Genomic DNA, 19,886 nt, shown 5'->3' on the forward strand with positions numbered 1-19,886 from the left:
ACGTGATTCTCTAGGAATTCCTTTCAAGTAGGAATAAGAGATCCTCTGGAAAAGGCTTTATTTTCCGGAGAATCACGTCTAAACTGGCGCTTTTCTCCGGCTTATCTCCAAGCCGGAAAAAAGCGGCAGCCATGTTAATGCAAATACCGTGGGGGATATTTAAATCCCCCGCAGATTTGCCTATTCCAAAGTGCTACATTAGCATCCCTTTTCCGGGAAGGGATGCCAGTGAAGACACAGCCGAAAAGTAATTGTCACACCCTGTTTAATGCTGATAAAGCTCAGCTGGATTCCTGCGTCCAGTACTCAGTGCAATGTTTTAGGGAAGATGTGGACAAATTGGAGAACGTCCCAAGGACCATAACAAAAATGATAAAAGTTTTAGAAAATGAAGGTTAAAATAAAACCAGTCTGGTTAATCTTCAGAAAAGAAGATTTTGGGGGCACTCGAACAGAGTCTTCAGACATGTTAAGGCAGGGGTAGGCAATAATTTTTGACTGGGGCCACTTCAGAAATTTTTGAAGTGGATCTGGGGCACCCTGGAAAGGGCAGGTCCTTGAGAAGAAGGGGCAGGGCCAGGACACTTCCAGTGTTTTCCCACCGACAGACTCTGATTGGCCTTGGGATGGGATAGCTCTTGAAATCCCTCCTCCCACCTCTGAGAGAACCACCCATGGAGGCCATTTTGCCCACCCCTGCATTAAGGGCTATTTTAAAGAAGGCTGTGATCAATAGTTCTCCATATCCACTAAAGATAGGATAAGTAATAATGAGTTTAATCTGCAGCAAGGGAAATTAAGGTTAGGTTGTAGGAAAATGTCACTCACAATTTTTAAGAACAAGTTAGTCAAACCCCTGCCAACATGGTCTAGGTTGACTTGGTCTTGCTTCAGCAGAAGGGACTGGATGGCTTCTCAATGTTCCTTTCAGTCCTACATTTCTGTGATTCTTTTACACAGACAGTTGTGCCAGATTCATTCCATCTTGGTACTATGCCATTGACTTTATTGAAGTAACACCATGGGTGGATTTGGACACTTTTTGTGTCAACTGTGCCTGATTACATTGCACATTTCTTATTTTTAGACCTAAAGTCACCATTGTCCCATGCTCAGTTGAAAATGAGGTAAAACAAGATTACATACGGTTACTTACAGCTGGGGACTTAAAATTGTCTATTGTGAACTTTGATTTGGTGTCTATCTCTATTTTCTATAGGTCTTGCCAGCTTTGATGTTAGGCAGTACTTCATTTATTAATATATGTGACCATAATTTAAATTTAATTCTGCCCACAGCATGCATTTATTTTTCTGAAAAAAATAGAATCTAACTATACAGCAAGTTAAAAATTCCCATGCAGTAATTAAATGGAAGAAACATAGAACGTTGAGAAATGATTATTAAAAATATAGCCATATTTATTAAGATAGAAAAAAATAGAATGCACTCCCATTTCATTAATACAGTCAAAAACATGTTATAAGACCACTGTGAACATATGTATTAGATAGGTATTAAACCACTTATTTACTCAGCATTCTAGAAAAGCACTTAATGAGGTATTTTGGTTTATTACATGAACACTGAATAGGTATTTTACAAATCTTTTTTAAAACTCATTTTTATTTGATATTCATTTCTGGCTTTAAATGCAGCTGCTATAATCTATGGAGCAAACATAGATTTAGACCTACAATAAAAATCCATACTTCTTTTCTTGGCAAAAAGGATATTGAGAAACTGAATTTTAAACCTTATTATACAAACTATTTTAAGTGTTAACTTCTTTTATTTAATACTGCAGAGAGATAAAGATACAATATGGACTAAACACCCAATAAATCTCTTTTAACCACAAGGCCTTACAATTCTAAAAAGTCAAAATTGACCCAAAACCAAATATTTTTTCACACATTTTTATATTAAAAACAAACTAATTTTTTAATGACTAAAACAGTAGTGGACTGGCTGGCTCAGAGAAATGGTAGTTTTGTATGGAGCCTCCCACTAGCAAGAACTGAATGTTATTAACAAGCTCTATCAGGCGGTCTATGTGAAATGAGTTTGTGAGTTCAGTCCAATTAAGTTACAGTCAGAAGCAACAGTACTACAACTAATAATAATTGATATTATTTTTGGCATCCTCAGCAGAGAGGCCTAGTGTACTGAATAGATATGCTACACACAACAGGTTCTGAGAGATAGATAGATAGATAGATAGATAGATAGATAGATAGATAGATAGATAGATAGATAGATAGATAGATAGATAGATAGATAGATAGATAGATAGATAGATAGATAGATAATGTACTCATTCATAAGCCCATACATTCATAAGATGTTATGCCCCCAGTTAGAAAAATGTAAAAATCACAATGACCCATTCATAAACCGACTCTATATTGACGGTTTGCAAACTTTCAGTCGCAGCTTGTCACCATCAGCCACTGGCACATCAAGTTGTTTTGTTTCTCTGAAGCGTCTGCAGGCACAAAACCTCTCAGCTCCCATTGACTGTTATTTGCAGTTCCCATTCAATGAGAGCTGCAGGAAACAGTGCAGGCCAAGGGACATGTTGACTGCTACTTCCTACCACTCCCGGAACAGCGAACAGCAGCTATTGGGAGCTGACGAGCTCTTTGCCCTCAGAAACTCCTGGTACATAAAATGTCCTGATGTACCAACAATTTGCCCTGATGAGCTGGGAACTGAAGTTTGCCAACCTATCCCCATCCCCAAGTTTAAAAAAAATGGTAAAACGCAATAATTCATTCATTAGCCGATCCCTGCTCTTTACTGCATCATTTTTTACCAAAAAATTAGGCTTATGATCAAATATATATGGTATATATTAGAGTCTGTGTGTCTTTCTGGAGACCATTTGTTCAAGAACTCCTCCTAAACAATAAGAGCTAGAGCCACCAAATTTGGTATATGGCTTTCTCTTCCCCTAACTTAAAGCAAGGTTGGGGTTTGGTTGTACCAGGACAATGGGAAGCCCTTGGAAAAGTACTGTTTCCATAATATGCAAAGGGAAGGACTGCTGTTCGGAGGGATGCAATATGAGAGGAGGCAGTGAACCCACAGGGAAGAGCTATCCTGCAGAGGGTCCAATGGAGGCAGCTATGCCATTAAAGGAGTGGCACAGGACTGGGGCTCTGCCATCTTGCCTGCCAGCACACCAAGTAGCCCCCTGCACCACACTCATTCCCCCATCCCAGCTCTTGCTTGGCTTCAGCCCCAGAGGGGGAGGAGGGAGAAAAAAAGCCCCCTGGCAGCTGGGGAGAAATGGAGGGTGGAGAAAAAAAGTTCCCTGGCAGCCAGAGGACATGTTGGAGGAAAAATAAGGTCCCTGGTAGCTGGGCTGGGCTGGGCTGGGTTGGGCTGGGCTGGGGGGAAATAAGGCCCATGTCAACCCTGAGCCCCTCCTCACCCCCAACTCTTTTCATGCCCCTTTGACTTCAGCCTCTGGCACACGCACCCCTCCACATCCTCAAAGCCCTGTCCTGAATCCTGCCCCCGCCGCCCCCCCCCCCCCCCCCCCACACACACAAACACACACTACCAGTCCACTGTCCTGAAGGACCTGGACAATGCCAGATAAGTCTGGGTATGTCTACACTACAGCGTTATTTCAAATTAACTTAATTCGAATTAATTAATTTGAATTAAGCTAATTCAAAATAACACATCTAGACACAAAAGCTAATTCAAAAAAGCATTTTTCTAATTCGAAATAGCACGTCCACATTGAGTGGACCCTGAATCAAAGGTAAGGGTGGCCGGAACCAGTGCCAGCAGGGCATCAGGGTTGGATTTATTTTGTGGGGCTGCTGCCTCAGGCTGTGCTTAAAAGGACCCGACTCCCCATCTCGGACAGACAGTTCTCAGGTTTCTCTGCTTCCTCGTCTACCTTGCTGACGGACAGCAAAGCATTTGTGTCTTAGAGTGCTCTGCTTGCCCTCACTCGGGACACCACGGCACTCTGCAACATGGAACCTGACCTGCCCCCAGGGACTCTGCTGCATCTCGTGGACATGTTGCCTTCAGCCTGGCTGCACTTTCTGCAGGCTGCCATCCGGGAGGACCATTGAGGGGCTGTGAGGATCCAGGGGGCCCTGCGGGAGAGCTACCACCCTGAGGAGCACTAACAGTCTCCCCGGTCTGCCCCACTGGGGGCTTGTGCCCCATTCCTCCCTCTCATCCTTCCACTTACTCTTCCCTAGCCCCCCCCCCCGATGTCAAATAAAATACACATATTTTCAACAATAATAACTCTCTTTATTGAACACAACTGGGGAGGGGGAATGAAACTGTGGGGAGATGGGGGAAAGGAGGCAGGAGAGGGCAGGAGAGAGGATGGGAGAGGGGAGGGGGAAACTGGGAGGAGGGAGCTGAAAGGGGGAAGCAAGGGGAAGAAGGGGGAGAGGAAGCTTAGGGATCAGGGGTGGGGGTCTCACCGGGCCAACTGCCTCCCAGCATGGCGAGGGAGGGGGCCTCGGCATCCCTGAGAGGATGGGAAGGAGAGTGTGGCGGTTGAGGTGGGGGGTATGGACATTGAGGGGGAGGGTGTGGAGGTTGAGGAGGAAGAGGAGGGAGGGGGAGTAGGAGTGGGAGGAGGGACAGTAGTTGTGGGGGCAGCAGGTGCAGGACCGGCACAGGGCACCATGCTCTGCAGCAGGTCCTGCAGGTGACAGTTCCTCTCTAGGTCCTCTGCAAGCTGCTCCCAGTGGAGCTGCAGGTCCTTCAGCATCCAGGCCTGGACGGTGCAGTGCAGGGCTCGCAGGGCCCCCAGGTGCTGGCCCCAGTACTCCTGCCGTGTGGTGGTGGTCCGGAGCAGGCCTAAGGTGCGGGAGCATGTCCCGGGTGGGATGGTGCGCCCTGCACGAACAGCTGGTGCAACTTAAGAGAAAGAAGAGGAGTGGTCAGTTCTCCTTGCGGACACAGTGGATGATGCCCAGCCCCCCCGCGAGGTGAGGGTGACCATGCCCTGCATCGTCAGAGCCTCTGTGCTCACAGAGGCCATGGTCAGGATGTCTGGCTCTCCCTGGGACTGGGAGCTGCCCCAAAACCGCACCTATGCCCCTGTGCCGTGTATAGTGCGGCTGGGGCGGGGGGGAGATGTCCCCTGTCTCTGTGTAGAGGGTCTGTGTGAAGGGAGAGAGTCCTGCTGGGTCCCGCCCTGGTGTCGGGAGCATGTCAGGTCTCTTCACACATGCATATGCCTATTGGGCCACGGCCCCTGGGTGTCACTCAGCTGGAGCCACCTGCCCAAGCTGCTCAGTGATCCGTGGGAGGCATGGCCCATGCACGTGGTCCCTGGTCTCTCTCCTCTCTTCCCCCCCAGGCAGGGGACAGTGCTGACACTTACCCATTATGGCCTCCCTGGATGACCCTGCCGACTCTGGTGCCAGAACAGCTGGCGGTGGCCACTCCGGTGCACCCGGGTCAGGGTCCTCCGGTCCCGGCTCACTGCCTCCCAGGCTGGCATGGACTGCCCTGGCCCCCAGGAGTTGGTTGAGGCAGCCCCTGCTGCGGCGCCGCCCCTGGTAGCCCTGGTGTACACCTGCTGCAGCTCTTTGACTTTCAAGCACACCTTCTCCTGGGTGTGCCCGTGTCCCTTTCGGGCCATGGTGGCCACTATGTGGCCGTAGATGGCCGTGTTCCTCCTCCTAGTGTGGAGATCATGGACGTTGGGGGCCTGTCCCCAAACCTCAATGAGGTCCATGACTTCCACAATAGTCCAGGAGGGTGTGCGCCGTCTACGGCCCCTGGCTGGCCCATGGGTGCTGGGGACTGGATGGGGGACGGCTGGCTGTCACTGGCTGCCTGGCTCATCCTGGGGCCACTGGGTCGGGGCAGAGACTGCTGGCAGGCCTTGCTCTGGCAAGTGCCATCTGGCCAGAGGTTAGTCCTTTAAGGGCCCCGGGGCTGGGGGAGAGGAGAGGAGATTTCCTGGTTTGGCCCAGAGTGGCCACCAGGAGGAACTGGGAAGGGCTGGAGGCCCCCTAATTCGAAATAAGTGTCTACACAGCACTTATTTTGATTTAGCTATTTCGAATCAGGCGTTATTCCTCATACAATGAAGTTTACCAAGTTCAAATTAAGCGCTCCGCTATTTCAAATTAAATTTGAAATAGCGGTTTGTATGTATAGACGCTATTAAAGTTAATTCGAACTAACGGCTGTTAGTTCGAATTAACTTTGTAGTGTAGACATACCCTCCACTACTACTATATAAATTACACTCACATGGGGAGATCCAACTACACTCTGTATCTTTTAACTTGAAAATCACAGGCTTCTTTACTGGTAAATAGCCACTGATTTTTGCAAACCAGTCACATCACTCAAACACTCAAAGATACATTATAGTAGAACTGCATCCGAATGAAGATTAAACTAACCTTTCATTAAGCAGTGGACTTTCCAGGCCAGCACTGAAAACATGTATTGGGAAGCTTGCACTGCTACTTCTTAGATGATACACATTCTTTGTGCATAGGATTTGACTTCCAAAGCTCTCAGACAAGCATTCAATTTACTTAAAACTATAAACTGATAGAAGCAAAAACAGTTAGTGGCCAGGTTGTTTGACAAATTTTGTACTGAAGTAAAATGTATTATGCTAAGTCATACACCTCTAAAAGACATGCAGCATAATGAATAGTGGCGCTATAATAAACAATATTGTTCTCTTTTAGTAAAGAAAATAGTATACTGCTACTGACTTGGTATCTGATGAGTCTGTTTTCCTACTGGAGTCTATTTTGGGTTATTTGATATGCTATTATGACCTTGCATGTTTCACAGTAGAAGAGCTCCTATAAAGTAATGCACCTTTAACTGTACCCAGTGATAACATCTTTCATTTATACAGGTGTATAACCATAATCATGATAGTAGGGAGTAAAACATACAGTCAGATCACACCTGGCCCAGAGCTACATAAAGAGGGTCTCTTTGGAAGCTAATCTTGCCTTCAGAAAAAGTGGCTGCTTCTACAATACCACTCTGCTCTCAACCGAACAAAGTCCAGTGGGAAATCCAGGAAACAGTTAACTCTGCTTAAGTTCTCCCCTCTATGCTGTGAATTTCTTTCTTTGTTCAATGAGCAGCTGTCATTTAAGGAAATCATGGTGTGATTCCAAAGGAGCCATTCTCCATGGGAAGAGGGCTGGGTGAAGGGTTACAGATGATATGTGAACATATGGTCCCCCTATTAAAATTCTTCCTGTTTCTTTTGGATCCCTCATGATCCACAGCTCCTGAAAGCTTAACTTTGGCTCATTCAAGGAGCGGGCTGGGAGAGAAGCAGTTCCCATGCCACAATTACAGTCCCATATGACTGAATTTACCTCCCACATGGCATTTCCCATGAGGTTTCATTATAGAGTTTTGGCAATCAACACCTTAAATATTCTGGAGTTTAGTAAATATATTATTAGAATGTTATTTAAAAATGAATAATACTACTGGTATAACTAATCCTTTAACAAGTTTTACCCAGCCCAACCTCTTTGCACAGAAGCATCTACAAAGGATCATCAGAAGGACCACAAGTAAAATTCACTGAAGACATTGAAGACTATGAATACATAGATTGACAACAGAGACTATGCATCGTAAATTTTGCTATCTCTGGCCTTGATACAACAACTATTAATAAAAAGTAGCAATGTTAACCCCAAGACTGTGAAAATGATGTCAGGTCCCTAAAAAGTTAAAATCATGAGACTTTTTTAATAAAAAAATGTAGGGGTAGGTATTACATGCCTTCTCAGCTTCAAGTATTTTGGGTTCATATTTTTACACTTTTCTCTATAATCATGAAATGTGCTTTGAAAAAAGAAATCTGAGCTCCTCATATTATCACAGAATTCCAGGATTTGTGAATTTAAAGCAAGCAGCAAATATTTCAAAGCTTGCAATAAAATTTCAAGGGTCAGCAATATTTCCATTGACATCAATGCAGGTTTGATCAGACCCGGTGTATGTAGTTTGTCCTCTATTTAGTATAAATTACTATCTTGCTGTTGAACATTATGGACCAAATCCTGCTCTGAAACATGCTGTGATTCAACTCTAGGTGAAAGCAGAACTCAAAGGCTTTTTCTGGGAGCATTCAATTCAAGGACATACTCCCTTATTTCTCCAAGGACTCGCTACCTTATATAGATTTATATGGTCTCAGATGTACTTGACCATGAGGAACATAATTCATTTTACACCTAGTCTTACCATCCCATATAAACTTTGTTATCTCACAGTTTATAGCTGTAATTTAATTTTCAGATCTGCTGAATCATTAAGTTGTAGAAAACCTAACATACATTTTTAAAACGAACTCCCACACCTCACTTCCTCTTTCCCTACGACTTTTATCACACATTTCTGTTATACTCGTTTTAAGAATTTTTGCTTTTCAGTACAAACACCACAATACAAAAGAATGATAAACACTTCAAACTTATTTACCAGCAGTGATATACTGCATTGTGACAACATACTTATACAAAAGCTGTTTAAGAATCATAATATTTAAATATAAGAAGATTGACTCAGCCTTGCTTGGGTCCTTAACTCAATTAATTTTTGATTTTTGGAAAATAGATTGAAAGCATACGTGCTTCATTTAAATCATTTCTCTGGGATAGGGATGAAGTTGCAGTATGCAGTTCAGTATGCAGGCTGCCCCAGGGGAAAAGGACTACCCTAGCTCTCTCTCTCACCAAAACAACTTGGGGATAGGTGAGAAGTGCTTCTCCGTGACCTCTGCAGCTCAGGGGACACAGCCAGAGGATGGGTGCATGTGCCCAGGTAGTGGCAGGTCCAGGTTTGTCTGTGCCCCACCCCCGTGTTCCCCAGCCAGAGTGAGGAATGCAGAAAATTGTGTAATTTCCCCTTCCTCCCTGACAAAGGGGAACAGCCAGCAATGTCCCCATATGAATTGGGGGGGAAAGGCTTCACACATCTCTGCACTCCCTAAAGTGTGCCTGAGGGGTGGGAGGCTTGGGGCTGGGGCAGTCCCCAACGGGGGAAGGTGGTTTCAACTATCTCTGGTCCAGCACTTGTCCCTATGATTATCCTGATGCCTCATACATATTTTTTTCTGATGTCTCCCTAATGGATAAATCAAAGTATACTTTATTTACAAGGGGAAATGAGAAAGCATATAATGGAAAAGGGAAGACTGATTGGGTACATCAGTAACACCATATAACCCCCAAGTAACACAACCCACAGAGTGGCTGTCTCTGGATTCCTGCGTCTTGTTTATTCCACGCTAGTGGGCTCTGTATTGTAGAGGATCTTGGGGAGTAACTGCAGACCTGAAGGTACTTGAGTGTTGTAAGGTAATGAAGACACGGGAACCAACCACCATGTGGCAACATTAGTCATTACTCATAGGGGAAAGTGGCCCCCAGGCATATGGAACCTCTTTTGTGTTTCTAAACCCAGTTGCTCTCACCCACAGAGTAGTTCAGCAACCTCCTTTTAGACAAAATAGGCAACATCCCAGACAAGGGAAGAAAGTAGGGGATCCCCACAACTCCTCAAACAGGTTGAGACAGGCAGGGGATCATCCACACTCCCTCATAAAGTACGAGACAGTTGGGGGATCACCCGCATTCCTTCTGGCAAGGCTTTGCTTAAACAATTTGATGATCCCACAAGTGGAATTTATTACATGGGCGTGATAGCAGATTCCTAGATAAGCTTGTTCGAGTTCTAGTAGTAGCATCGTCAGAAGAGAAGCTAAAGATAGTGAAGGACCAGGGAGTGCTTTTGTGGCTCCCTGCTCAGCGCTTGTTCCTAATGATGGTTGTTGTTTTATTCCCCCACTCCACCCTCCCCCAAAGTAAAGGAAAATTTTCATTCACGTGACCAGGTCACCATCTCTAAGAAAGCCTCTGATGGCATAAGGTGGCCCTGTTTTGCCACATGACCTGTTTCCTCCTGGCTCTCCCAATTACTTTCCACAGTTCAAAACAGTGGGTATGTCTACACTACAGAGGGGTTTTTTTCAGAAAAACAGCTGTTTTTCAGAAAAAACTTCAATTACGTCCACACTGCAATCGCGTTCTTTCGAAAGAATAGAGGTTTTTTTCTGGCATTGGTAATCCTCTTTAGGGAAAAGGTGTCTGTGGACAGGGAAGAAGGAGTTCTTTTGGAAGAAGAGGAAAGAGGAAAAAAGCACAGGTGCCCTGGTGGCCATTCAGCTCATAGTAATCACAGTTTAAATGAGAGAGAGCCTCTATTCAGTATGGATGTTATCTTTCAAAAAAGCAGATCACTTTTTCGATGCACTTTAGTGGTGTGGATGCTCTTCTTTCGAAAGGAGCCTGCAGTCTAGACGTAGCCAGTTTGAACAAGATTCCTCTTCTTGCTTCTAATTTAATAAGTCTTTACACACAGTTGTCACTGGCCTTCCTGGCTCAAAACAAAACCTTCTCCCAAGACATCTCTGCTGAAGTGGAGTTTCCAACCTGCTTTTAGAGTTTGGAAGCCAGTCATGCCACCTTTCTCTGCTGGAGTTTCCTCTGGTCTCATAGGGTATGTCTACACTGCAAGGTCCAGAGAAAAGCAACAAAAATGATTAAAGGTTTTAAAAACATGGCCAATGAGGAAAGATTGAAAGAATTAGGTTTGTTTAGTCTAAAAAAGAAAAGACTGAGAGGGCACATGATTATAGCTTTCAAGTATCTAAAATGGTGTTACAAGGAGGATTGAGAAGAAGGATTCTCCTTAACCTCTGATGATAGGACAAGAAAGAATGTGCTCAAATTGCAGCAAAGAGGTTTAGGTTGAACTTCTTAGCTAACAGGGTGGTTAAACACTGGAATAAATTGCATAGAAAGATTGTGGAATTTCCATCCCTGAAGATATTTATGAACAAGTTATAGAAACACTTGTCAGGGATGGCCTAGGTAGTGCTTGGTTCTGCTGTGAAGGCAGGGGACTGGACTTGATGATCTCTCAAAGTTCCTTCCAGTTCTATTATTCTATGATTCTTTTCTCAGTTTGCAGTCAATAAAATATAGGCTTTCCCAACGTTGCTACCTTTGATGTATTGTTTTTAAAGAGACTAGTTTAGTACAATTTATATGCTAGTTAAAAGATTTGGATGGATTGTTATTAATAAACAAGTTAATGATTACATCAGGGAATGAAAGAGTGTAGAGCCCTGCAAATGAGGAATGAGGAATCTCTCACAAAGGTGGAGGAGGAGAACCCATGTATCCCACAAAGGCCGTAAGAACTGCAGCCACTTCTGCCAAGATGAAATTAAAAGTCATGAGTGGTTGGTGACTCCTTTTTTATCGGGATGCAGAAATCCAGCTACAGGCCTGACATGGCATCTTGGGAGGTGTTGCCTGCCAGTGGTCAATATCTGAGATACTACAGAAGGATTGCTAAGCTTTATCAAGACCCCTGACTACTATCCATGTGGATACCAATGATACAGTGAAGTAGGACCCAGAGCAGATCAGAAGTGACTACATGGGGCTCTGGAAGTACGGGTGAAGTAGTCGGTGGGAGGGGGGAAGGTGTTGGCCTTCTGGTCAAGGGCGGGGCCTGCACAGGGATGGACAAAGCCTGGATGTAAATTCACTACAAGGATGGTGTCACCAGTAGCACTTCAGCATCCTTAACCAACAGGTCCTATCTGGCTAAGAAGGACTGCTGACTAGAAATGGGGTCCACCTGCCAAGTACTTTTGGAAACAGACCGACTAATCTAGTGTGGCAGCCTTTACACTAGGGCTATGTCTAGACTGCAGGCTTCTTTCGAAAGAGAAATCCGCTTTTTCGAAAGAGAGCACCCAGCGAGTCTGGATGCTCTCTTTCGAAGACGGCCTCTTTACATTGAAGAACGCCTTCTTTCGAAAAAGGAACTTTCAAAAGAAGGCGTTCTTCCTCGTGAAATGAGGTTTACCGCCATTGAAAGAAAAGCCGCGTTCTTTCGAAATAATTTCGAAAGAACGCGGCTTGAGTCTGGACGCAGGGGAAGTTTTTTCGGGAAAAGGCTACTTTTCCCGAAAAAAACCCTGAGTCTGGACACGGCCTAGGTTCCACAAGAACAGAAGATAAAAATCCATGTCAGCACAAAACATGGACACTTGGGTGAAGAGAATATGGGGGGGAACATGAACAATCACAGCAGGAAAAAAGGAGAGACAAGCAATACAGAAGGGAAATTAAATGAATGTCTTAGATGTCTGTACATAATATAAGAAGTATAGGGAAAAACATGAAGAACAAGAATTACTACTGAACATATTACAACACAATTTGCATCATAGAAACTTGTTGGGATAATTTGCATGAGAGGAATATTGTATAGAAGGGTACAGCTTGTTCAGGAAGAACAGATAGGGAACAAGAAAGAAGGTGTTCCCCTGTTTATCAAAAATGAATATATCTGCAGTGATGTAGAGAGAGAAGTGGGAGGCAGATCTACTGAAAATCTCTGTGTAAAGATAGGACTAAAAACAAGGATGATATCATGGTAAGGGTTTACAATAGACCCTTTAACCAGGAAGAAGAGGCGGATGAGATTTTAAACAAAATCATCCAAAGCACAAAACTTGGTGGTGATAGGAACCTTCAGCTATCCAGACATCTGTTGGAAGCATAATATACCAAGGCAAAGTTTATCTAACATTTTCTTGGAATGTATTCAAGACACCTTTTTTTATTATGGAGAGTAGAAAAACAATTAAGGGTGAGGCCAATCTGGATTTAGTTCTGACAAACAGGGAAGAACTAGCAATGAATCTGAGGGTGAAAGGCAGCTTGGGTAAAAGTGATCATGATTCAAAGGAATGATGGGAGGGAAAACTGCAGAAAAAAGACAGTGAACTTCAAGAAGACAGACTTTAGCAAACTCAGAGTTAAGGAGAGTTGGAAGTTTTAAAATATGCATATTAAGGGCACAAGACTGAAGAATCCAAAAAGCATAGAAAAGATAGGAAGTATGGTGAGAGGCCACCCTTGCTTACCCAATTTTCAATTATTTCAATGATCTAAAACTCAAAGAAGAGTCACATACAAAGTGAAAGCTAGGTCAAATTTAAGAAGATGAACAAAAACCACTAGTATTTAGAAACAAAATTAGAAAGGCCAAGGCACAAGATAAAATAAGCTACGGATATAAATGACAGCAAGAAATCACTTTACAGATGCATGAGAAGCAAGCGGAGGAACACAGATAAGGTAGGTCTACTACTCAGTGAGGAAGGAAAGACAATAGCAGAAAAAGTAGCAATTGTTGAAATATTAAATAACTGTCATATCAATTTTCATCTAAAATGTTAACAGTAATTGGACAACTAGAATAGTGAACATTTGTATAAATGGGATAGGATCTGAGGCTAACATAGAAAATGAACATGTTAAGAATTACTTAAGTGGGTTGTGCCCATGAAAGCTCATGATACCATACATGTTTTGTTAGTGTTCAAGGTGCTACTTGTCTATTTGTTGTTTTTAAAGTTTTTCCTGATAGAGACTAACTCAGTTTCCATTCTGAAGCATTAGATACATTAGATTTTCAGGTGTGAAGAGCTTGATATATCTTAGAACATTTAAGGAACAGGCTGAAGACATCCCTAAGCCATTATTAGTGATTATCTTTGATAACTCACAAAGGACAGGAGAGAAACCAGGGGACTGGAAAAGGGCAAATATAGAATTTATCTATAAAAATGGGAATAAGGACAGCCAAGGGAAATATAGACCATTCCGCATCACTTTTCAGAAAAGATAGTGGTGCAAATGAACAATCAATTTGTAAGCACGTAAAAGAAAATAAGGTAATAAGTAACAGTCAACATGGATTTGCCAAGAATCAGTCATATCAAACCAATCTAATATCTTTCTTTGACAGGGTAACAAATCATGTGGCGGTGGGGAAGCAGTAAATGCACTATATCTCAAATTTATAAAGACTTTTGGTACTGTCTCACTTGATCTTAGAGAAATATAAACTAGAGAAATATACTATAAGGTGGATGCACAATTGGCTGGAAAGCTGTACATGGAGAGTAATTATCAAGAATTCAAAATGAGCTGATAGGACATATCAAGTGGGATCCCACAATGATTAGTCCTGACTCAGGACAGGGGACTAGAGGTCCCTTTCAGTCTTACATTTCTATGATTTTATTAAATGTATCATCAATTATATTTACCCTTACAAATACCTGTAAAAAACACACATTTAAATCCCTTCAGATTTTAGGGCCTGAATTCTAGGAAGGAGGAGGCAAAGTTCAGTGGTTAGCACACTGACCTGGAACTTGGGAAAGGAAGTTCAAGTCTCTTTTCTTTTGAAACGAAAAGTCACCAGAAAGGGTGATAACTCTAAGGTTTCCCTTTAGAGATTCAAAATTAATTGTTACTTTTTGTGACTTTAATCAAAGATAACAAATCGAGATGGAAATCAGATAGGTTGTGCCATATAGTTTTATGCAAGAGTACCATCATTACAGTTGAAAACAGCTTTATTTCTTATCAGATAACTATGCGGATAAGAGGACTAAGTTCAGATAAAAGATATGCACTTTGAATGATCAAAGGGGCACTCAGCCCATAGTAAACTGTAAAGCAGCACAAGGAAAACAATTATTTTTTCCCTGCTCAAGTCATACCCTGATGCACATGGAAAGATTTTCTAACTTTCATTTGTCTGAACAATTATTTCAGTCAAGTTTTCTGTTTTGAAGCAGACCTCAGATTTGCTGACCTGCAGAACAGCACAGAGGGCCATGTTTTCAGTCCATCATTAATTAGCCTGACACTGCTAGATTAGTTAGTGTGTGGTATGATAAAGGGAGGGAGATGGCTTTTGTTCTCTACATTAAATCATGTAAATCATGTGCTATTTAACTTACTTGATACCATGTTCCTACTCACCACAATGACGGGTTTAGCAAAAGTATATAATAATATATTTTTCTATTTATTGCATCATCAAATATCAAGGTAGTATAATCACTGCAAATATAGCTTGTACTTACAAGGTCAAATTCGCAGCACAGGCTAAACAGGTGCAACTTATACCTTCTTCTGGCCCCCTCAGTATGTTACACTAATTCAAACTCCCATTCACTTAATTACGTCTCAATATTGCTGTTGGATCTTTGCAGGTGGACCCTTTCTTCAGCAATAAATGGAGGTTTATTGCCAGGCATTCCCCATGGGAATAAGCCTTTAGCAGGATGGATTTAGCTGTTGAATTGAATTATCTTAGAACAATTAGACCCAGACTCTCTAGCTATTTACATGCATGTTAATTAAGCACGAGAACAACTTTCTTAGGAACATGGGTTTACCGTCACTTGAAATCTTTAAATCAATATTGGTTATGTTCTTAAACAATGTTCTAGCTCAACCAGAAGTTATATCCTCAGTGCAAGTGTAACCCACACACCTAGTGCAGGTGACTGTCCCATGAAGTGGCACTTATACCACTTATAGCAGGAGATAAGAACAAGGTACCTCTATAGCCTAAATTGAGAGCCAGCTGGCTTTATAGCTCAAGCTGTAAAGACTCCTACACTAAACACTGGAGGTCCCAGGTACAAATCCATGCAGTGGTGATTACACAAGCCTTTCTGGGTGGTGTTCCATAGTCTGTGCTATGTACAGGTCCCTACCAAATTCACGGCTATGAAAAAACATCTCGTTGATCATGCAGTTGGATTTTTCCCATGAGCAGCAGGACTAGTGGTACCCTAATCTGGGGTTTCTAGTATCACCAGGCTCCAGATGCTACCCTCTGAGCTCAGTAAGGATGGGACATCCTCTTCCCCCTGCAGACCCACTCTGAAGGCATCACAGAAGTTAGAGTGGCAGTCTCATGACCCTCCCGGCATCAGCTTTTTACCCTCTTCCTCATGACTCCCTTTTGGGTCAGGTTCTTCACGGTTATAACACCATGAAACTTCAGTTGTAAACTTCTGAAAACATGACATTCACCAATTGTTTAAACCCTCTGACTATGAATTTGATCAAAATGAACAATGAATTTGGTAGGACACCAGTTATGCAGTATGTCAGACTAGATAATCATAATGGTTCCTTCTGGCCTTAAAAATGCATTTAATCCACTTACTAATATGTGGCTTACAAATCACCTGATCTGTCTTGCATTTTAAGTACTACAGTTACAATTATACCACACCTACTCTGTCAGAGTAAACTATAGTCATTTTTCCGATATCTGTGTTATTAACAATATGTCTCAAGCCACAATACTAAAATTAGTAGGATTGTATGAAATATTTACCGTCAAATGTGAAAACCCCAACATATGCCCAGAGATGTCATTGAAGTAGAGCTACTAAGGTCAGAGACCTCATTGGACACACACAATTTGAGAGGAGGGAAAAAGAAACATTACATGTCACAGCCCAGCATGTGAAAGTTATTGCTTCTCAGTACAGTTTGTTCTCTGGAGACCAGGAAAATTGGATCTGAAAGATGTATGTTCTGATGGTTCAGTTTAAAACTAGGCCTTCCTTAGTTCAACATTTAGCTTTAAACAACATAGTTACAGTCCACACCTATCATCCCTTTTAGAGCTCTTGTCAAACAGTATTGGATTCTACTACAAGTTCTATATTTACTACTGCAATAAAAGCCCCACACCTCTGAAAGGCTTACATCCCTCATTAACTTATTGGACAAGCATATTCCAAGCCTGGCCCCATCTTGGCCTTCTTTGCTGCAATGGGCACAGGTGCCACAGAGCATTGCTTTATGAAAACATAGGGGGGGAAATAATTTTCCTTCCTCCCTCCCTCTACAACACAAAGACTTTCCAAGCTTTTTTATGCCCATGGCATCCATGGAAGGGCCTACCATTTTATCCATACCAGGGACCCCAATGGATGACTTCAATAGAAGCAGAGATCAGGTTCATGCGCAGGCCATGATAAAAAAGTTCAGTGTTTTCAAACACACCGCCACATGTTTCAGATCAAAGACATGCCATGAAACATTTCTGTTATTCTCTTCTGACTGATGAGCCCCCAACTTGTAGCATAAAATTACTAGTAGTAGGGCCTAACTGCCTGATCATGCACTCTGCATTATTACATTTAATCCCATATAAGCATTTCTATTCTCCTCTGTATTCATGGTGCCTCTCAACTTTGTATCGTCAAGAAATTTCTTTAGCGCGCTCCTACTTCTGTGTCAAGGTCATTTATAAAAATACTAGAAGACTTGGCATTGCCTGGATCCAGCGTGGTGGCAGATGGGGTGGCCATGCAGGCCTCCCACCAGTGCTTCCCAGGCTCAGCTCAGGGCTGGAGAGGGGCCCAGTACCAGAACGGGGGACAGCCCAGGATCAGAAGGGCCATTCAGGCCTCCCGCCAGTGTTCCCTGGGCCTGACCTGGAGGGTAGAGTTGTTGTGAAGGCCATACTAGGCAGCCCAGCAGTGCTGGGGGGACTCGGCTCTGGGTCCCGCAGCAGGGGCCAGATCTGTGCTGCCATGGTCCCGGGGAGCCATGGGGTGGGGCCAGTGGGGCTTTTTCCCCCGTCTAGTACTAGGTCCGAAGGCAAGGGAATAGGAGTTTGAGATAGGGGGGCACTTACTTGAGCTGGGATCAGGCAGGATGGCAAGCCCTGTTCCCAGCTGGCCACTCTCTGCAGAATAGCTATCACCTGTGCTTGCTGCCCCTAGTGGTGACTGTAAGTATAGCACCCGTCCTCTCTGCCCCCTCCCTTTCCATGTTATGCAAAACAATTGAATTCCAAGTGTATCCCATTTTCCTGGCACAACCAAACCCTGACCTTGCTTTAAGTTAAGATAAGAAGAAGTTGCATAAAACAAATATGGTGGGCCTAGTTCTTACTGTTTAGGAGGAGTTCTTGAACAAATGGACTCATAGACAGACATATAAATCTCTAAAATATATAGAAAGATTCAATAAGACCCAAAATTGGTTCAAAGACTGATTTTTGAGGAACTTTACTAGTAACTTCCTTCCAGTCCTATAATTCACCTTTCAACACCATTGCTGCCGTCTACCATTTAGCTAGTTCCTTTTCCACCTTACAGTATTTGTACAGATCCCCTTATTTTCTAATGTAGCTAATAGTTTCTCACGTGGTAAAATGTTTTACTGCAGTCCAAGCATACAAGATCTATTGCATTTCTCTTACCTAAAATATCAGTTATACCTCAAAGAAGGAAAACAGGTTAGTCTGACTGATGTCAGACTAACAAATCTGTAGTTGCCTAGATCTCTTTATTTCCCTAAAGAATATAAATATCCATTTTCTTTTAATTACATTTGGCGGACACTGTAATAATAATGCCATTATTTTTCATTATTTCTGCCTGTGAGTATGTCCAAGTGCATCATAGCAGAATGGCACAGGGAGACACAGAGACTTTGAAATAGTAACCTTTATGATCAACCACCTAACATCATGTCTACATTAGGAAATTATTTTGAAATAACTAAATTCAACTTAATAATGCCTGATTTTACAATATCGAAATAGTGTGTCACCACTACAGGGAAGCCTCGAAATTAGTCCGAGGCAGACTCTGTTAATATGGACATGCTACCTCGACTTAGAAACCCAGGAAGTACTGGGGAGTAATTAGTTCAAATTTCTCTGGAGAGTAATTATTTCAAAATAGCAGCACCGGAGCGTCCACACTATTGCTTTCAAAATTAGAGTAATTCCCCAAGGAAAGCAGGAGTACAGATTTCAAAATAAGTGGCCCCTTATTTTGAAATAACAGTCTTGGTAGTGTGGTCACTCCACTTAGAAATTCTGCCTCAGAGAGGTTATTTAGAAATAAATCCTTAGTGGAGACCAGAGCCAATGTTGTCAACAAAAGGAAAGGGAGCTTGTTTGCAAGAAGTAGGCCTCTTATATACAAAAACCTAGTCATGGAAATCATACGTTTTATTTTGCTTGGGAAGAGAGGAGGGAAGGGAGAATAAGAAAAGGTAAATTTGAATTAATAAAATTGTAAACTGTTATTTCTGTTTACATTATTTGGCAACTTCAATGACAATTACCAATTTGAACAGCGATATTTGTGCGGCCTTTTCTATGTTATCACACACTAGTTGCATAGTTATGTGACCTCAGAAATGAAATCTTATGGGGAATTCCACACAAAACAGGTAAGCAGCCAGTTGACAGAAATTCATGTAGCCATCAGTTATGTATGTTATGGCTAAACAAGCCCTATGTTACTATAAAAAGCTGGAACAAGGAATGAGCATGACATGTTACCTTATATTATTTCACACCCTCCTTCTATCTGCCTTTTTTATTCCACACCTCTTTTCCCACTCATCTGCAAGTAAATTACACCACTCTAGTTCTTCTAGGTCCTGTTAGACAATTGTGAAACCCACTTTCTGCTCTGTAATTCATATCACTTCCAAATTCCTTCTCTAATGTAGATAGTATTGCATATGTTGGCATGCCTTCCTAGATCACTACATGGCATGTCACTTATGCACCACAGGAAAGTAACTTTTCAATCTTTCCATCTTATCTGCCTAAGCACTTATCACCGTGCTTCGGAACACTGTGTGTGTGTGTGTGTGTGTGTGTGTGTGTGCGTGTGTGTGCGCACATGCTCATACACGAGAGAAAGAGCATACCTACGAAGTACAGTCTTTGTTAATCCATTGCCATTAGTCTTTATTTTATTGACTTGTATGATAGGAGTATACTCTGGGCATGTATTGTAATGTGCATCGAGAGAGGGAGGAGAATTTTGATCCCAAAGCCTCCACTAGTAAAAACTGGAGCAGAAATGTAGTGTTATTTAATACAATCTTGCTTTCTTTCTGCATTCTTCCTGCCTTTGTTGTTACAGCCAGCATTGG

The sequence above is a fragment of the Pelodiscus sinensis genome, chromosome 1 (genome assembly GCF_049634645.1).
Source record: "Pelodiscus sinensis isolate JC-2024 chromosome 1, ASM4963464v1, whole genome shotgun sequence".
Lineage (NCBI taxonomy): Eukaryota > Metazoa > Chordata > Testudines > Trionychidae > Pelodiscus > Pelodiscus sinensis.